The following is an 18,362-nucleotide window of genomic DNA, read 5'->3' on the forward strand; positions in this document are numbered from 1 at the left end:
CTGCATTTCCTGACCCATGGCTCGGCTCTGGCCACTTCTGTACGCTGATATGATTCAGCTCGCTGGCCGTCCCATGGTGGAATCTGCAACTTTGCATGTCCAACGTTTGAGCATGTGCTTGGATCGATGATGACTCCCACAAATGCATTCCTTGGAAATCTGAACAAAATGAGTGAGAAATCCCTACCGTCTCCTCGTTGGAACTGAGGTCCAGCACGTGGCTCCCAAAAGGAAATTACGGAGAGGTTCACATTGCATTTGCGGCCATGGGTGTCCACAGCCACGTTGTTCAATTTGAGGGTTGTGGTCATCTCATGGGGAGAAGAGCCATTGGGAAAGGAGCCTGGGATGCCAATGCAGGCGGGAAGGTGTGGGACAGCGTGCCGTCTCTGTGTTCCTTGGTCTAGCCAGGACTTCTATCCCCTGCCACGGTTCAGCATGCAGGTAGGAGAGGAAGCATGCGCCATTGCTGGTTCTGCCACCTGCGCTTGAGTTCTACAGGCTGCCCCCACCTGTTGGTCATTGCCTTGTGGCCTCAAAGAAACAGAAGTCTGTAGGCTCAGGGTCAGAACAGGATTCCAGGCCTAGGGCAGGCTTCTTTGTCATGTTCTGCCTGGGAGACCATATGCAATTTAGGTTTCTCCTGATGAGGGGAGAAATCAAATGGGCCAAAGTTCCTGGGAGTTTAGGCAATCTGATGGCTCCTCCTCGGGTTGTGTCCTGCTTGTGTGTGCTGTGTGAAGGGGCTGGAAAATGCCTTAGTCAAGCTTGGTCATGGCAAGCTTCCTTGGTGAGGGGTGGCTCTGGCACCTTGCCGTGACACGTTGGGATCCCGGTGGAGAGAGAGTAAGGCAAGGCGAGTGAAAGAGAGACGTGAGATGGCTGGCTAAGCCCACAGGTTTACTGGTGGGTGGATAGATCGACGGTGGCCATGGGGTTCCCGGAACACATTTGGGATTCCCTCAGGAGCATCTGGAGGCACGTGTAGGGAGAGAATACGGGAGCACATTTGTAGACTGTCCCGCCTCTTTCCTGTCCTTGGTCGATTTGCTTCATGGCGGGTCCTTGTCCAGCGAAAGGTTGCCTTCATGGCACAGTATGGTGTCTTCTCATGGGGGCCGATTTGGAGGCCTTGGGGTGTTTTGTCCCTCTCTGGCCACGTTTCCCCTGTGTTGAAGACGTGAAGGTGTTCCTGAGGACAGCCAAGCATCATTTCTATACCCGGCCCCCAGAGCGTTCCCTGAGGATTGGAGCTCTACCAGGAGGTCATTGGGCGCAACCATGCAGAAACAAGGGAGTCGGCTGCCAAGGAAAGGCTACAGTGTTAAGGGCAGGAGAGGATGTGTGGCCTGGGTGTCATTTTTCTTGCCAACCGCTGCTGCGTCGAGACTGTGGTATCCGCGAGCCTGGCCACAGGCCAGACAAGTCATACCGGTTCAAGTGTCTAGGCTGTTGTCTGGGTTCTCTCGTTGCATGGCTGTGGGTAACTAGTTGCTTGCAGAGTACCTGGGCCTCACGGTTTCCCCAATGTCACGTCACTGATGGGCCCAGAGTGTGAAAGTACCAGACACCACTGCAAGTTACACCATTGCTGCAAGGGTTTCCCCGCCGCGTTGAGCATCGGAATGGTTCCCATGCCATTAGCTTTGTGTGTGGGCCAAGGGTAGGTTGCCAGTCTTGGCAGCAGGCCAGGAAGTATGGCTACAGGTGAATCTCCATTGTTCAGTCCATGAGTTCCTCTGGTGCGTTTTGTCACCGGTCCCTACAAGCTGCTTTTGTTGGAGGTCGTCCCATTTGGCCAAGGGCCGTTCCCTTGTGGAAGATCTCAGGGACCACATTTCCTCTTGAGGGTGAGTCCACTGTGTGGAAGCGTATGCGCCAGGAGTGGTTTGGTTCCCCAGAGGGCAGTGGCTCTTACGCTGAGTAATCCCATTTCCCCTGAGGGTGTCTCAGCGGTTCAGGATGACATCCCTATGCTGTGTCGTTGGGGAGGCGGCTCAGGCGGGGAAGTTCGAGGCCCATACCAGGGGTTTGATGGACGGCCGTGCTCTTTGAGTTGATGCCAGTGCACTCTGAAGGCATCCGTGCCACGAAGCATTGACGTTTGGCTGTGGACACACAGACATGATGGGCTGCAAATGAAATGTTGAGGGGAGATAGAGCGCACATCGCTGGACGGTATCACCCTTTGCCTCTGTGCCCCCGTTCACTTTTCTCAAATATCCCTGTGTTCTGTCACACTGAGGCAGGTGGTGTAGTGCCCGGGAAAAAACACCTGCAGCAGCATGGGGCCCTCTGTATAGTCCATGGTACCTGGCGAAGTGAGGACAGTGCGGCAATTTGAGACAAGTCGAGGCAAAAGATTCTCAGAGTGATTTTGGCGTGAAGTACTTGAGGATCCTCGTAGGAACTTTGTGGTGGTGAGTGGAAATTCTTTGCAGAAACCTAGATGTTTGGCCACGGGGTCTTGTGCCCTGAGACTACACCCTCACCTTCTTGGCTCTTCCAGTGGCACCCCAGATCCGATGCCATTATCCTTAGCTCCATTTGCAGGCCCGTGGGTTGGCTCTGGCCGCTCCTGACTGCTGACATGATTGAGATCGTTGGCTGCCCTGCGGTGGAGCCTGCAACTTTGAAAGTGCAGCCTTTGAGCAGGTAGATTGATGATGACTCCTATAAATGCACTGCTTGGAACTCTGAACCAATGAATGGGTCTCAGGTTTCTCCGCGGTCATGTCACTGATGGGCCCGGGGGCGAAAATACAAGGCGCCAGGGCAAGTTACCCAGTTGCTGCAAGGGTTTGCCCTGCCAGTTTGGGCATTGGAATATCTCCAATGCCAATAGCTTTCTGTACGACCCAAGGGCATCGCCTCTGGCTTGACTAGGTTCCTGGTAGAAACCTTGTGGGGGTAAACGGAACTTCTTTGAAGAAACCTAGATGTTTGTCCACGGGGACTTGTGCGGCGAGACTACACCGTCACATTCCGGGCTTTTCCTGGGGCCCCCGAGCTCCGATGCCCTGAGACTTGGGTGCACTTTCTGCCCCGTGGCTCGAGTCTGGCCGCTCCCTACTGCTGAGAGGATTGAGCTTGCTGACAGTCCGCGACTTTGCACGTCCAGCCTTTGAGCAGCTGCGTGGATCGCTGATGACTCCCATAAATGCATTCCTTCGAAATCTAAAAAAATGAATGAGCAATACCTACCATCTTCTCATCCTACCTGAGGTCCAGCACGTGGCTCCCAAAGGAAAATAAGGGAGAGGTCCATGTCGCATTTGCTACCGTGGGCTCGCGCAGCAACATTGTTCAAGTTGAGGGTGGCGGGCTTCTCGTGCAGAAAGAGCCATGTGGAGAGGAGCCTGGGATGTCCATCTACGTGGGAAGGCTAAGGACAACTTGACGTCTCTGGGCACCTGAGTCTATCCAAAACTGCTATCCCCTGCCGCGGTCAGCATGCGGGTATGAAAGGAAGCATGAGCCACTGGTACTCCTCTGGCTTGCCCTCGAGACCTACAGGCCACCCTCGAGCTCAGGTCGTTGCATTATTCCCGCAAGGAAACAGAAGTCTCTGCACTCAGGGTCAGAGAAGGAGTCCTGGCCAGGCCAGGCTTCTATGTCATGTTCAGCTTGGGAGGTGGGATGTAGTTTACGTTTGCCCTGATGGTCAGGGGAAATCAAATGGGCCACCGTCCCACGGATTTGGGCGACGCTGTTGGCTCCTCTTTGGGTGGTGTCCTGCTTGTGTGTTGTGTGTGGAGAGGTTGGAAAATGCCTTAGGCAAATCCAGGGGACATCAAGCTACTTAGGTGAGGGGTGGATTCGTTTGGGTCCTGGTGGAGAGAGGAAGGCAAGGCGAGCGGGAAATACACGTGAGAGTGTTGGCTAAGCCCACAGGCTTACTGTTGGGTGGATAGATGGTCGGTGGACATAGGGTTCCCGGAACTCTTTTGGGATATCTTCAGGAGCATTTGGAGTCCCGTGTAGGGAAGGAATACAGGTGCACGTTCATGGACCATCCCAACCTTTTCCTCTCCTTTCTCAATGTGCTTCACGGCGGGTCCTTGTTCCAGTGAATGGTGCCTTCACGGCACAGTATGGTGTCTTCTCACTGGGCCCGATTTGGAGCCGTTGGGATGTTTTGTCCCTGTGTGGCCTCCTTGACCCTATGTTGAGGATGTTAAGGTGTTCCTTAGGACAGCCCAGCGTCATTGGTATACCCATTCGGCATAGCATTCCATAAGGTTTGGAGCTCTCCCGGGAGGTCTTTGGGCCCAACCATGCAGAAAGAAGCGAGTTAGCTGCCAAGGAAATGCTACAGGTTTAAGGGCTGGAGTGAAAGTGTGCTGCAGGGGTCATTTTGTCCAGCCGCCTTGTGGTGCTGCGAGCCTGTGTTCTCCAGCATGCATGGCTTCAAGCCAGAGAAGTCATGCCGTTTCAAGGGTCCAGGATGTTGGAGGCGTTCCCTCATTGCACGGCTGTGGGTGACACGTTGGTTCTGGAGGACCTGGGTCTCATGGTTTCTCCAAGGTCTTGTCCTTGAAGGGAAGAAAGACAATGTGCAAGGTGCTACGATAAGATACCAAGTTGCTGCAAGGGTTTGCCCCGCCACTTTGGGCATTGGAATGGCTCCCTTGCCATTAGCTTTGGTGGCGGTCCTAGGAAGTTCCTCTGGCTTGGCAGGAGACCAGGAAGTATGCCTGCTGGTGAGTCTCCCTTGATCAGTCCAGGGGATCCTCAGGTACCCTTTGTCACGGGTCCCTACGAGCCGCTTTTGATGGAGGTCATCATATTCGGCCAAGGGCCCTTCCCTTGTGGAAGATCTCTCCCCTTGAGGGTGTGTCCACTGTGTGGAATCATAAGTTCCAAGGGCGTGTTTGTTGCCAAAGTGGTCACTTGCTCTTAGGCTGAGGGGGCCCAGTTGTCCTGAGGGTGTCTCGGGGGATCAGGAAGACATCGTTTTGCTGTGATGCAGGGCAGATTGCTCAGGAGAGGAATTTCAGGGCCCGAGACCAGGGTGTTGTTGGTCGGCGGCACTCTTTGTCCTGACGCCCGCACGCTCTGAAGGCGCCTGTGCCACGATGCTTTCACGTTTGGGTGCGTACAAACAGGCAAGATGGACAGCAAATGAAATGTTGAGGAGAGATAGAACACACATCACTGGGTGGTATCGACCTTGCCCTCGCTGCGCCCGTGCACCCTCCTCAAGCCTGCGTGTGTTCTCTCACCCGAGTCAGGTGGAATGCCAGGGAAAGGATGCCAGCAGCAGCCTGGGGCCATCCGTATAATCCCTGATACCCGTTGAAAGGAGGACGGCGTAGCATGGCGAGGCCAGGTGAAGGAGTCTCGGAGGGGTCCTGGCGTGCATTCCATGAGGATCCTGCTTTAACCCTTCTTGCGGTAAGCGACACTTCTTTGCTAAACCTAAAGGTTTGGTGATGCAACTTGTGCACCGGGGCTACACCCTCACCTTCTGGTCTTTTCTCGGGGAACACGAGCTTTGATGCCCTGAGAACTGGCTGCATTTCCTGACCCATGGCTCGGCTCTGGCCACTTCTGTACGCTGATATGATTCAGCTCGCTGGCCGTCCCATGGTGGAATCTGCAACTTTGCATGTCCAACGTTTGAGCATGTGCTTGGATCGATGATGACTCCCACAAATGCATTCCTTGGAAATCTGAACAAAATGAGTGAGAAATCCCTACCATCTCCTCGTTGGAACTGAGGTCCAGCACGTGGCTCCCAAAAGGAAAGTACAGAGAGGTTCACATTGCATTTGCGGCCGTGGGTGTCCACAGCCACGTTGTTCAAGTTGAGGGTTGTGGTCATCTCATGGGGAGAAGAGCCATTGGGAAAGGAGCCTGGGATGCCAATGCAGGCGGAAAGGTGTGGGACAGCGTGCCGTCTCTGTGTTCCTTCGTCTAGCCAGGACTGCTATCCCCTGCCACGTTTCAGCATGCAGGTAGGAGGGGAAGCATGCGCCATTGCTGGTTCTGCCACCTGCACGTGAGTTCTACAGGCTGCCCCCACCTGCTGGTCATTGCCTTGTGGCCTCAAAGAAACAGAAGTCTGTAGGCTCAGGGTCAGAACAGGATTCCAGGCCTAGGGCAGGCTTCTTTGTCATGTTCTGCTTGGAAGACCATATGCAATTTAGGTTTCTCCTGATGAGGGGAGAAATCAAATGGGCCACTGTTCCTGGGAGTTTAGGCAATCTGATGGCTCCTCCTCGGGTTGTGTCCTGCTTGTGTGTGCTGTGTGAAGGGGCTGGAAAATGCCTTAGTCAAGCTTGGTCATGGCAAGATTCCTTGGTGAGGGGTGGCTCTGGCATCTTGCCGTGACACGTTGGGATCCCGGTGGAGAGAGAGTAAGGCAAGGCGAGTGAAAGAGAGACGTGAGATGGCTGGCTAAGCCCACAGGTTTACTGGTGGGTGGATAGATCGACGGTGGCCATGGGGTTCCCGGAACACATTTGGGATTCCCTCAGGAGCATCTGGAGGCACGTGTAGGGAGAGAATACAGGAGCACATTTGTGGACTGTCCCGCCTCTTTCCTGTCCTTGGTCGATTTGCTTCATGGCGGGTCCTTGTCCAGCGAAAGGTTGCCTTCACGGCACAGTATGGTGTCTTCTCACTGGGCCCGATTTGGAGCGGTTGGGATGTTTTGTCCCTGTGTGGCCTCCTTGCCCCTATGTTGAGGATGTTAAGGTGTTCCTTAGGACAGCCCAGCGTCATTGCTATACCCATTCGGCATAGCATTCCATAAGGTTTGGAGCTCTCCCGGGAGGTCTTTGGGCCCAACCATGCAGAAAGAAGCGAGTTAGCTGCCAAGGAAATGCTACAGGTTTAAGGGCTGGAGTGAAAGTGTGCTGCAGGGGTCATTTTCTCCTGCCCCCTTCTGGTGCTGCGAGCCTGTGATCTCCATCATACATGGCTTCAAGCCAGAGAAGTCATGCCGTTTCAAGGGTCCAGGATGTTGGAGGCGTTCCCTCATTGCACGGCTGTGGGTGACACGTTGGTTCTGGAGGACCTGGGTCTCATGGTTTCTCCAAGGTCTTGTCCTTGAAGGGAAGAAAGACAATGTGCAAGGTGCAACCGTAAGATACCCAGTTGCTGCAAGGGTTTGCCCCGCCACTTTGGGCATTGGAATGGCTCCCTTTCCATTAGCTTTGGTTGCGGTCCTAGGAAGTTCCTCTGGCTTGGCAGGAGACCAGGAAGTATGCCTGCGAGTGAGTCTCCCTTGATCAGTCCAGGGGTTCCTCAGGTGCCCTTTGTCACGGGGCCCTACGAGCCGCATTTGATGGAGGTCGTCATATTCGGCCAAGGGCCCTTCCCTTGTGGAAGATCTCTCCCCTTGAGGGTGTGTCCACTGTGTGGAATCATAAGTGCCAAGCGCGTGTTTGTTGCCAAAGAGGGCACTTGCTCTTAGGCTGAGGGGGCCCAGTTGTCCTGAGGGTGTCTCAGGGGATCAGGAAGACATCGTTTTGCTGTGATGCAGGGCAGATTGCTCAGGAGAGGAATTTCAGGGCCCGAGACCAGGGTGTTGTTGGTCGGCGGCACTCTTTGTCCTGACGGCCGCACGCTCTGAAGGCGCCTGTGCCACGATGCTTTCACGTTTGGGTGCGTACAAAGAGGCAAGATGGACTGCAAATGAAATGTTGAGGAGAGATAGAACACACATCACTGGGTGGTATCGACCTTGCCCTCGCTGCGCCCGTGCACCCTCCTCAAGCCTGCGTGTGTTCTCTCACCCGAGCCAGGTGGAATGCCAGGGAAAGAATGCCAGCAGCAGCCTGGGGCCATCCGTATAATCCCTGATACCCGTTGAAAGGAGGACCGCGTGGCAAGGCGAGGCCAGGCGAAGGAGTCTCGGAGGGGTCCTGGCGTGCATTCCATGAGGATCCTGCTTTAACCCTTGTTGCGGTAAGCGACACGTCTTTGCTAAACCTAAAGGCTTGGTGACGGGAACGTGTGCACCGGGGCTACACCCTCAGCTTCTGGTCTTTTCTCGGGGAACACGAGCTTTGATGCCCTGAGAACTGGCTGCATTTCCTGACCCATGGCTCGGCTCTGGCCACTTCTGTACGCTGATATGATTCAGCTCGCTGGCCGTCCCATGGTGGAATCTGCAACTTTGCATGTCCAACGTTTGAGCATGTGCTTGGATCGATGATGACTCCCACAAATGCATTCCTTGGAAATCTGAACAAAATGAGTGAGAAATCCCTACCGTCTCCTCGTTGGAACTGAGGTCCAGCACGTGGCTCCCAAAAGGAAAGTACAGAGAGGTTCACATTGCATTTGCGGCCGTGGGTGTCCACAGCCACGTTGTTCAAGTTGAGGGTTGTGGTCATCTCATGGGGAGAAGAGCCATTGGAAAAGGAGCCTGGGATGCCAATGCAGGCGGAAAGGTGTGGGACAGCGTGCCGTCTCTGTGTTCCTTCGTCTAGCCAGGACTGCTATCCCCTGCCACGGTTCAGCATGCAGGTAGGAGGGGAAGCATGCGCCATTGCTGGTTCTGCCACCTGCACGTGAGTTCTACAGGCTGCCCCCACCTGCTGGTCATTGCCTTGTGGCCTCAAAGAAACAGAAGTCTGTAGGCTCAGGGTCAGAACAGGATTCCAGGCCTAGGGCAGGCTTCTTTGTCATGTTCTGCTTGGAAGACCATATGCAATTTAGGTTTCTCCTGATGAGGGGAGAAATCAAATGGGCCACTGTTCCTGGGAGTTTAGGCAATCTGATGGCTCCTCCTCGGGTTGTGTCCTGCTTGTGTGTGCTGTGTGAAGGGGCTGGAAAATGCCTTAGTCAAGCTTGGTCATGGCAAGATTCCTTGGTGAGAGGTGGCTCTGGCATCTTGCCGTGACACGTTGGGATCCCGGTGGAGAGAGAGTAAGGCAAGGCGAGTGAAAGAGAGACGTGAGATGGCTGGCTAAGCCCACAGGTTTACTGGTGGGTGGATAGATCGACGGTGGCCATGGGGTTCCCGGAACACATTTGGGATTCCCTCAGGAGCATCTGGAGGCACGTGTAGGGAGAGAATACGGGAGCACATTTGTGGACTGTCCCGCCTCTTTCCTGTCCTTGGTCGATTTGCTTCATGGCGGGTCCTTGTCCAGCGAAAAGTTGCCTTCATGGCACAGTATGGTGTCTTCTCATGGGGGCGGATTTGGAGGCCTTGGGGTGTTTTGTCCCTGTCTGGCCACGTTCCCCCTGTGTTGAAGACGTGAAGGTGTTCCTGAGGACAGCCAAGCATCATTTCTATACCCGGCCCACAGAGCGTTCCCTGAGAATTGGAGCTCTACTAGGAGGTTATTGGGCGCAACCATGCAGAAAAAAGGGAGTCGGCTGCCAAGGAAAGGCTACAGTTTTAAGGGCAGGAGAGGATGTGTGGCCTGGGTGTCATTATTCCTGCTACCCGCTGGTGCGTCGAGACTGTGGTATCCGGCGAGCCTGGCCACAGGCCAGAGAAGTCATACCGGTTCAAGTGTCTAGGCTGTTGTCTGGGTTCTCTCGTTGCATGGCTGTGGGTAACAAGTTGCTTGCAGAGTACCTGGGCCTCACGGTTTCCCCAATGTCACGTCACTGATGGGCCCAGAGTGTGAAACTACCAGACACCACTTCAAGTTACACCATTGCTCCAACGGTTTCCCCGCCGCGTTGAGCATCGGAATGGTTCCCATGCCATTAGCTTTGTGTGTGGGCCAAGGGTAGGTTGCCAGTCTTGGCAGCAGGCCAGGAAGTATGGCTACAGGTGAATCTCCATTGTTCAGTCCATGAGTTCCTCTGGTGCGTTTTGTCACCGGTCCCTACAAGCTGCTTTTGTTGGAGGTCGTCCCATTTGGCCAAGGGCCGTTCCCTTGTGGAAGATCTCAGGGACCACATTTCCTCTTGAGGGTGAGTCCACTGTGTGGAAGCGTATGCGCCAGGAGTGGTTTGGTTCCCCAGAGGGCAGTGGCTCTTACGCTGAGTAATCCCATTTCCCCTGAGGGTGTCTCAGCGGTTCAGGATGACATCCCTATGCTGTGTCGGTGGGGAGGCGGCTCAGGCGGGGAAGTTCGAGGCCCATACCAGGGGTTTGATGGACGGCCGTGCTCTTTGAGTTGATGCCAGTGCACTCTGAAGGCATCCGTGCCACGAAGCATTGACGTTTGGCTGTGGACACACAGACATGATGGGCTGCAAATGAAATGTTGAGGGGAGATAGAGCGCACATCGCTGGACGGTATCACCCTTTGCCTCTGTGCCCCCGTTCACTTTTCTCAAATATCCCTGTGTTCTGTCACACTGAGGCAGGTGGTGGAGTGCCCGGGAAAAAACACCTGCAGCAGCATGGGGCCCTCTGTATAGTCCATGGTACCTGGCGAAGTGAGGACAGTGCGGCAAGTTGAGACAAGTCGAGGCAAAAGATTCTCAGAGTGATTTTGGCGTGAAGTACTTGAGGATCCTCGTAGGAACTTTGTGGTGGTGAGTGGAAATTCTTTGCAGAAACCTAGATGTTTGGCCACGGGGTCTTGTGCCCTGAGACTACACCCTCACCTTCTTGGCTCTTCCAGTGGCACCCCAGATCCGATGCCATTATCCTTAGCTCCATTTGCAGGCCCGTGGGTTGGCTCTGGCCGCTCCTGACTGCTGACATGATTGAGATCGTTGGCTGCCCTGCGGTGGAGCCTGCAACTTTGAAAGTGCAGCCTTTGAGCAGGTAGATTGATGATGACTCCTATAAATGCACTGCTTGGAACTCTGAACCAATGAATGGGTCTCAGGTTTCTCCGCGGTCATGTCACTGATGGGCCCGGGGGCGAAAATACAAGGCGCCAGGGCAAGTTACCCAGTTGCTGCAAGGGTTTGCCCTGCCAGTTTGGGCATTGGAATATCTCCAATGCCAATAGCTTTCTGTACGACCCAAGGGCATCGCCTCTGGCTTGACTAGGTTCCTGGTAGAAACCTTGTGGGGGTAAACGGAACTTCTTTGAAGAAACCTAGATGTTTGTCCACGGGGACTTGTGCGGCGAGACTACACCTTCACATTCCGGGCTTTTCCTGGGGCCCCCGAGCTCCGATGCCCTGAGACTTGGGTGCACTTTCTGCCCCGTGGCTCGAGTCTGGCCGCTCCCTACTGCTGAGAGGATTGAGCTTGCTGACAGTCCGCGACTTTGCACGTCCAGCCTTTGAGCAGCTGCGTGGATCGCTGATGACTCCCATAAATGCATTCCTTCGAAATCTAAAAAAATGAATGAGCAATACCTACCATCTTCTCATCCTACCTGAGGTCCAGCACGTGGCTCCCAAAGGAAAATAAGGGAGAGGTCCATGTCGCATTTGCTACCGTGGGCTCGCGCAGCAACATTGTTCAAGTTGAGGGTGGCGGGCTTCTCGTGCAGAAAGAGCCATGTGGAGAGGAGCCTGGGATGTCCATCTACGTGGGAAGGCTAAGGACAACTTGACGTCTCTGGGCACCTGAGTCTATCCAAAACTGCTATCCCCTGCCGCGGTCAGCATGCGGGTATGAAAGGAAGCATGAGCACTGGTACTCCTCTGGCTTGCCCTCGAGACCTACAGGCCACCCTCGAGCTCAGGTCGTTGCCTTATTCCCGCAAGGAAACAGAAGTCTCTGCACTCAGGGTCAGAGAAGGAGTCCTGGCCAGGCCAGGCTTCTATGTCATGTTCAGCTTGGGAGGTGGGATGTAGTTTACGTTTGCCCTGATGGTCAGGGGAAATCAAATGGGCCACCGTCCCACGGATTTGGGCGACGCTGTTGGCTCCTCTTTGGGTGGTGTCCTGCTTGTGTGTTGTGTGTGGAGAGGTTGGAAAATGCCTTAGGCAAATCCAGGGGACATCAAGCTACTTAGGTGAGGGGTGGATTCGTTTGGGTCCTGGTGGAGAGAGGAAGGCAAGGCGAGCGGGAAATACACGTGAGAGTGTTGGCTAAGCCCACAGGCTTACTGTTGGGTGGATAGATGGTCGGTGGACATAGGGTTCCCGGAACTCTTTTGGGATATCTTCAGGAGCATTTGGAGTCCCGTGTAGGGAAGGAATACAGGTGCACGTTCATGGACCATCCCAAACTTTTCCTCTCCTTTCTCAATGTGCTTCACGGCGGGTCCTTGTTCCAGTGAATGGTGCCTTCACGGCACAGTATGGTGTCTTCTCACTGGGCCCGATTTGGAGCCGTTGGGATGTTTTGTCCCTGTGTGGCCTCCTTGCCCCTATGTTGAGGATGTTAAGGTGTTCCTTAGGACAGCCCAGCGTCATTGCTATACCCATTCGGCATAGCATTCCATAAGGTTTGGAGCTCTCCCGGGAGGTCTTTGGGCCCAACCATGCAGAAAGAAGCGAGTTAGCTGCCAAGGAAATGCTACAGGTTTAAGGGCTGGAGTGAAAGTGTGCTGCAGGGGTCATTTTGTCCAGCCGCCTTGTGTTGCTGCGAGCCTGTGTTCTCCAGCATGCATGGCTTCAAGCCAGAGAAGTCATGCCGTTTCAAGGGTCCAGGATGTTGGAGGCGTTCCCTCATTGCACGGCTGTGGGTGACACGTTGGTTCTGGAGGACCTGGGTCTCATGGTTTCTCCAAGGTCTTGTCCTTGAAGGGAAGAAAGACAATGTGCAAGGTGCTACGATAAGATACCAAGTTGCTGCAAGGGTTTGCCCCGCCACTTTGGGCATTGGAATGGCTCCCTTGCCATTAGCTTTGGTGGCGGTCCTAGGAAGTTCCTCTGGCTTGGCAGGAGACCAGGAAGTATGCCTGCTGGTGAGTCTCCCTTGATCAGTCCAGGGGATCCTCAGGTACCCTTTGTCACGGGTCCCTATGAGCCGCTTTTGATGGAGGTCATCATATTCGGCCAAGGGCCCTTCCCTTGTGGAAGATCTCTCCCCTTGAGGGTGTGTCCACTGTGTGGAATCATAAGTGCCAAGGGCGTGTTTGTTGCCAAAGTGGTCACTTGCTCTTAGGCTGAGGGGGCCCAGTTGTCCTGAGGGTGTCTCGGGGGATCAGGAAGACATCGTTTTGCTGTGATGCAGGGCAGATTGCTCAGGAGAGGAATTTCAGGGCCCGAGACCAGGGTGTTGTTGGTCGGCGGCACTCTTTGTCCTGACGCCCGCACGCTCTGAAGGCGCCTGTGCCACGATGCTTTCACGTTTGGGTGCGTACAAACAGGCAAGATGGACAGCAAATGAAATGTTGAGGAGAGATAGAACACACATCACTGGGTGGTATCGACCTTGCCCTCGCTGCGCCCGTGCACCCTCCTCAAGCCTGCGTGTGTTCTCTCACCCGAGTCAGGTGGAATGCCAGGGAAAGGATGCCAGCAGCAGCCTGGGGCCATCCGTATAATCCCTGATACCCGTTGAAAGGAGGACGGCGTAGCATGGCGAGGCCAGGTGAAGGAGTCTCGGAGGGGTCCTGGCGTGCATTCCATGAGGATCCTGCTTTAACCCTTCTTGCGGTAAGCGACACTTCTTTGCTAAACCTAAAGGTTTGGTGATGCAACTTGTGCACCGGGGCTACACCCTCACCTTCTGGTCTTTTCTCGGGGAACACGAGCTTTGATGCCCTGAGAACTGGCTGCATTTCCTGACCCATGGCTCGGCTCTGGCCACTTCTGTACGCTGATATGATTCAGCTCGCTGGCCGTCCCATGTTGGAATCTGCAACTTTGCATGTCCAACGTTTGAGCATGTGCTTGGATCGATGATGACTCCCACAAATGCATTCCTTGGAAATCTGAACAAAATGAGTGAGAAATCCCTACCGTCTCCTCGTTGGAACTGAGGTCCAGCACGTGGCTCCCAAAAGGAAAGTACGGAGAGGTTCACATTGCATTTGCGGCCGTGGGTGTCCACAGCCACGTTGTTCAAGTTGAGGGTTGTGGTCATCTCATGGGGAGAAGAGCCATTGGGAAAGGACCCTGGGATGCCAATGCAGGCGGGAAGGTGTGGGACAGCGTGCCGTCTCTGTGTTCCTTGGTCTAGCCAGGACTGCTATCCCCTGCCACGGTTTAGCATGCAGGTAGGAGGGGAAGCATGCGCCATTGCTGGTTCTGCCACCTGCACGTGAGTTCTACAGGCTGCCCCCACCTGCTGGTCATTGCCTTGTGGACTCAAAGAAACAGAAGTCTGTAGGCTGAGGGTCAGAACAGGATTCCATGCCTAGGGCAGGCTTCTTTGTCATGTTCTGCTTGGGAGACCATATGCAATTTAGGTTTCTCCTGATGAGGGGAGAAATCAAATGGGCCACTGTTAATGGGAGTTTAGGCAATCTGAATGCTCCTCCTCGGGTTGTGTCCTGCTTGTGTGTGCTGTGTGAAGGGGCTGGAAAATGCCTTAGTCAAGCTTGGTCATGGCAAGATTCCTTGGTGAGAGGTGGCTCTGGCATCTTGCCGTGACACGTTGGGATCCCGGTGGAGAGAGAGTAAGGCAAGGCGAGTGAAAGAGAGACGTGAGATGGCTGGCTAAGCCCACAGGTTTACTGGTGGGTGGATAGATCGACGGTGGCCATGGGGTTCCCGGAACACATTTGGGATTCCCTCAGGAGCATCTGGAGGCACGTGTAGGGAGAGAATACGGGAGCACATTTGTGGACTGTCCCGCCTCTTTCCTCTCCTTGGTCGATTTGCTTCATGGCGGGTCCTTGTCCAGTGAAAGGTTGCCTTCATGGCACAGTATGGTGTCTTCTCATGGGGGCGGATTTGGAGGCCTTGGGGTGTTTTGTCCCTGTCTGGCCACGTTTCCCCTGTGTTGAAGACGTGAAGGTGTTCCTGAGGACAGCCAAGCATCATTTCTATACCCGGCCCACAGAGCGTTCCCTGAGAATTGGAGCTCTACCGGGAGGTCATTGGGCGCAACCATGCAGAAACAAGGGAGTCGGCTGCCAAGGAAAGGCTACAGTTTTAACGGCAGGAGAGGATGTGTGGCCTGGGTGTCATTTTTCCTGCCACCCGCTGGTGCGTCGAGACTGTGGTATCTGGCGAGCCTGGCCACAGGCCAGAGAAGTCATACCGGTTCAAGTGTCTAGGCTGTTGTCTGGGTTCTCTCGTTGCATGGCTGTGGGTAACAAGTTGCTTGCAGAGTACCTGGGCCTCACGGTTTCCCCAATGTCACGTCACTGATGGGCCCAGAGTGTGAAAGTACCAGACACCACTGCAAGTTACACCATTGCTGCAAGGGTTTCCCCGCCGCGTTGAGCATCGGAATGGTTCCCATGCCATTAGCTTTGTGTGTGGGCCAAGGGTAGGTTGCCAGTCTTGGCAGCAGGCCAGGAAGTATGGCTACAGGTGAATCTCCATTGTTCAGTCCAGGAGTTCCTCTGGTGCGTTTTGTCACCGGTCCCTACAAGCTGCTTTTGTGGGAGGTCGTCCCATTTGGCCAAGGGCTGTTCCCTTGTGGAAGATGTCAGGGACCACATTTCCTCTTAAGGGTGAGTCCACTGTGTGGAAGCGTATGCGCCAGGAGTGGTTTGGTTCCCCAGAGGGCAGTGGCTCTTACGCTGAGTAATCCCATTTCCCCTGAGGGTGACTCAGCGGTTCAGGATGACATCCCTATGCTGTGTCGGTGGGGAGGCGGCTCAGGCGGGGAAGTTCAAGGCCCATACAAGGGGTTTGATGGACGGCCGTGCTCTTTGTGTTGATGCCCGTGCACTCTGAAGGCATCCGTGCCACGAAGCATTCACGTTTGGCTGTGGACACACAGACATGATGGGCTGCAATTGAAATGTTGAGGGGAGATAGAGCGCACATCGGTGGGCGGTATCACCCTTTGACTCTGTGCCTCCGTTCACTTTTCTCAAATATCCCTGTGTTCTGTCACACTGAGGCAGGTGGTGGAGTGCCCGGAAAAAACACCTGCAGCAGCATGGGGCCCTCTGTATACTCCATGGTACCTGGCGAAGTGAGGACAGTGCGGCAAGTTGAGACAAGTCGAGGCAAAAGAGTCTCAGAGTGATTTTGGCGTGAAGTACTTGAGGATCCTCGTAGGAACTTTGTGGTGGTGAGTGGAAATTCTTTGCAGAAACCTAGATGTTTGGCCACGGGGACTTGTGCACTGAGACTACACCCTCACCTTCTTGGCTCTTCCAGTGGCACCCCAGATCCGATGCCATTACCCTTAGCTCCATTTGCAGGCCCGTGGGTTGGCTCTGGCCGCTCCTGACTGCTGACATGATTGAGATCGTTGGCTGCCCTGCGGTGGAGCCTGCAACTTTGAAAGTGCAGCCTTTGAGCAGGTAGATTAATGATGACTCCTATAAATGCACTGCTTGGAACTCTGAACCAATGAATGGGTCTCAGGTTTCTCCGCGGTCATGTCACTGATGGGCCCGGGGGCGAAAATACAAGGCACCAGGGCAAGTTACCCAGTTGCTGCAAGGGTTTGCCCTGCCAGTTTGGGCACTGGAATATCTCCAATGCCAATAGCTTTCTGTAGGACCCAAGGGCATCGCCTCTGGCTTGACTAGGTTCCTGGTAGAAACCTTGTGGGGGTAAACGGAACTTCTTTGAAGAAACCTAGATGTTTGGCCACGGGGACTTGTGTGGCGAGACTACACCGTCACATTCCGGGCTTTTCCTGGGGCCCCCGAGCTCCGATGCCCTGAGACTTGGGTGCACTTTCTGCCCCGTGGCTCGAGTCTGGCCGCTCCCTACTGCTGAGAGGATTGAGCTTGCTGACAGTCCGCGACTTTGCACGTCCAGCCTTTGAGCAGCTGCGTGGATCGCTGATGACTCCCATAAATGCATTCCTACGAAATCTAAAAAAATGAATGAGCAATACCTACCATCTTCTCATCCTACCTGAGGTCCAGCACGTGGCTCCCAAAGGAAAATAAGGGAGAGGTCCATGTCGCATTTGCTACCGTGGGCTCGCGCAGCAACATTGTTCAAGTTGAGGGTGGCGGGCTTCTCGTGCAGAAAGAGCCATGTGGAGAGGAGCCTGGGATGTCCATCTACGTGGGAAGGCTAAGGACAACTTGACGTCTCTGGGCACCTGAGTCTATCCAAAACTGCTATCCCCTGCCGCGGTCAGCATGCGGGTATGAAAGGAAGCATGAGCCACTGGTACTCCTCTGGCTTGCCCTCGAGACCTACAGGCCACCCTCGAGCTCAGGTCGTTGCATTATTCCCGCAAGGAAACAGAAGTCTCTGCACTCAGGGTCAGAGAAGGAGTCCTGGCCAGGCCAGGCTTCTATGTCATGTTCAGCTTGGGAGGTGGGATGTAGTTTACGTTTGCCCTGATGGTCAGGGGAAATCAAATGGGCCACCGTCCCACGGATTTGGGCGACGCTGTTGGCTCCTCTTTGGGTGGTGTCCTGCTTGTGTGTTGTGTGTGGAGAGGTTGGAAAATGCCTTAGGCAAATCCAGGGGACATCAAGCTACTTAGGTGAGGGGTGGATTCGTTTGGGTCCTGGTGGAGAGAGGAAGGCAAGGCGAGCGGGAAATACACGTGAGAGTGTTGGCTAAGCCCACAGGCTTACTGTTGGGTGGATAGATGGTCGGTGGACATAGGGTTCCCGGAACTCTTTTGGGATATCTTCAGGAGCATTTGGAGTCCCGTGTAGGGAAGGAATACAGGTGCACGTTCATGGACCATCCCAACCTTTTCCTCTCCTTTCTCAATGTGCTTCACGGCGGGTCCTTGTTCCAGTGAATGGTGCCTTCACGGCACAGTATGGTGTCTTCTCACTGGGCCCGATTTGGAGCCGTTGGGATGTTTTGTCCCTGTGTGGCCTCCTTGACCCTATGTTGAGGATGTTAAGGTGTTCCTTAGGACAGCCCAGCGTCATTGCTATACCCATTCGGCATAGCATTCCATAAGGTTTGGAGCTCACCCGGGAGGTCTTTGGGCCCAACCATGCAGAAAGAAGCGAGTTAGCTGCCAAGGAAATGCTACAGTTTTAAGGGCTGGAGTGAAAGTGTGCTGCAGGGGTCATTTTGTCCAGCCGCCTTGTGGTGCTGCGAGCCTGTGTTCTCCAGCATGCATGGCTTCAAGCCAGAGAAGTCATGCCGTTTCAAGGGTCCAGGATGTTGGAGGCGTTCCCTCATTGCACGGCTGTGGGTGACACGTTGGTTCTGGAGGACCTGGGTCTCATGGTTTCTCCAAGGTCTTGTCCTTGAAGGGAAGAAAGACAATGTGCAAGGTGCTACGATAAGATACCAAGTTGCTGCAAGGGTTTGCCCCGCCACTTTGGGCATTGGAATGGCTCCCTTGCCATTAGCTTTGGTGGCGGTCCTAGGAAGTTCCTCTGGCTTGGCAGGAGACCAGGAAGTATGCCTGCTGGTGAGTCTCCCTTGATCAGTCCAGGGGATCCTCAGGTGCCCTTTGTCACGGGTCCCTACGAGCCGCTTTTGATGGAGGTCATCATATTCGGCCAAGGGCCCTTCCC

General features: G+C 54.5%; 7 non-coding genes across 7 annotated transcripts; all 7 read left to right on the forward strand.

The window, feature by feature from the left end:
* Nucleotides 1-120: 120 nt before the first annotated feature.
* Nucleotides 121-212, forward strand: LOC137753073 (small nucleolar RNA SNORD116). Its single transcript, XR_011071378.1, has one exon. It is a non-coding gene; the product is annotated as a small nucleolar RNA SNORD116 (small nucleolar RNA).
* Nucleotides 213-3,138: 2,926 nt separating this feature from the next.
* On the forward strand, nt 3,139-3,229 carry LOC137751058 (small nucleolar RNA SNORD116). The gene has a single exon (XR_011070682.1). It is a non-coding gene; the product is annotated as a small nucleolar RNA SNORD116 (small nucleolar RNA).
* Nucleotides 3,230-5,636: 2,407 nt separating this feature from the next.
* Nucleotides 5,637-5,728, forward strand: LOC137753225 (small nucleolar RNA SNORD116). Its single transcript, XR_011071418.1, has one exon. It is a non-coding gene; the product is annotated as a small nucleolar RNA SNORD116 (small nucleolar RNA).
* A 2,429-nt stretch (nt 5,729-8,157) lies between these two features.
* On the forward strand, nt 8,158-8,249 carry LOC137753077 (small nucleolar RNA SNORD116). Its single transcript, XR_011071379.1, has one exon. It is a non-coding gene; the product is annotated as a small nucleolar RNA SNORD116 (small nucleolar RNA).
* Nucleotides 8,250-11,176: 2,927 nt separating this feature from the next.
* Nucleotides 11,177-11,267, forward strand: LOC137751066 (small nucleolar RNA SNORD116). Its single transcript, XR_011070683.1, has one exon. It is a non-coding gene; the product is annotated as a small nucleolar RNA SNORD116 (small nucleolar RNA).
* A 2,406-nt stretch (nt 11,268-13,673) lies between these two features.
* Nucleotides 13,674-13,765, forward strand: LOC137753083 (small nucleolar RNA SNORD116). The gene has a single exon (XR_011071381.1). It is a non-coding gene; the product is annotated as a small nucleolar RNA SNORD116 (small nucleolar RNA).
* A 2,926-nt stretch (nt 13,766-16,691) lies between these two features.
* LOC137751506 (small nucleolar RNA SNORD116) lies at nt 16,692-16,782 on the forward strand. Its single transcript, XR_011070825.1, has one exon. It is a non-coding gene; the product is annotated as a small nucleolar RNA SNORD116 (small nucleolar RNA).
* The last annotated feature ends 1,580 nt before the right edge of the window (nt 16,783-18,362 follow it).

The sequence above is a fragment of the Eschrichtius robustus genome, chromosome 1 (genome assembly GCF_028021215.1).
Source record: "Eschrichtius robustus isolate mEscRob2 chromosome 1, mEscRob2.pri, whole genome shotgun sequence".
NCBI lineage: Eukaryota > Metazoa > Chordata > Mammalia > Artiodactyla > Eschrichtiidae > Eschrichtius > Eschrichtius robustus.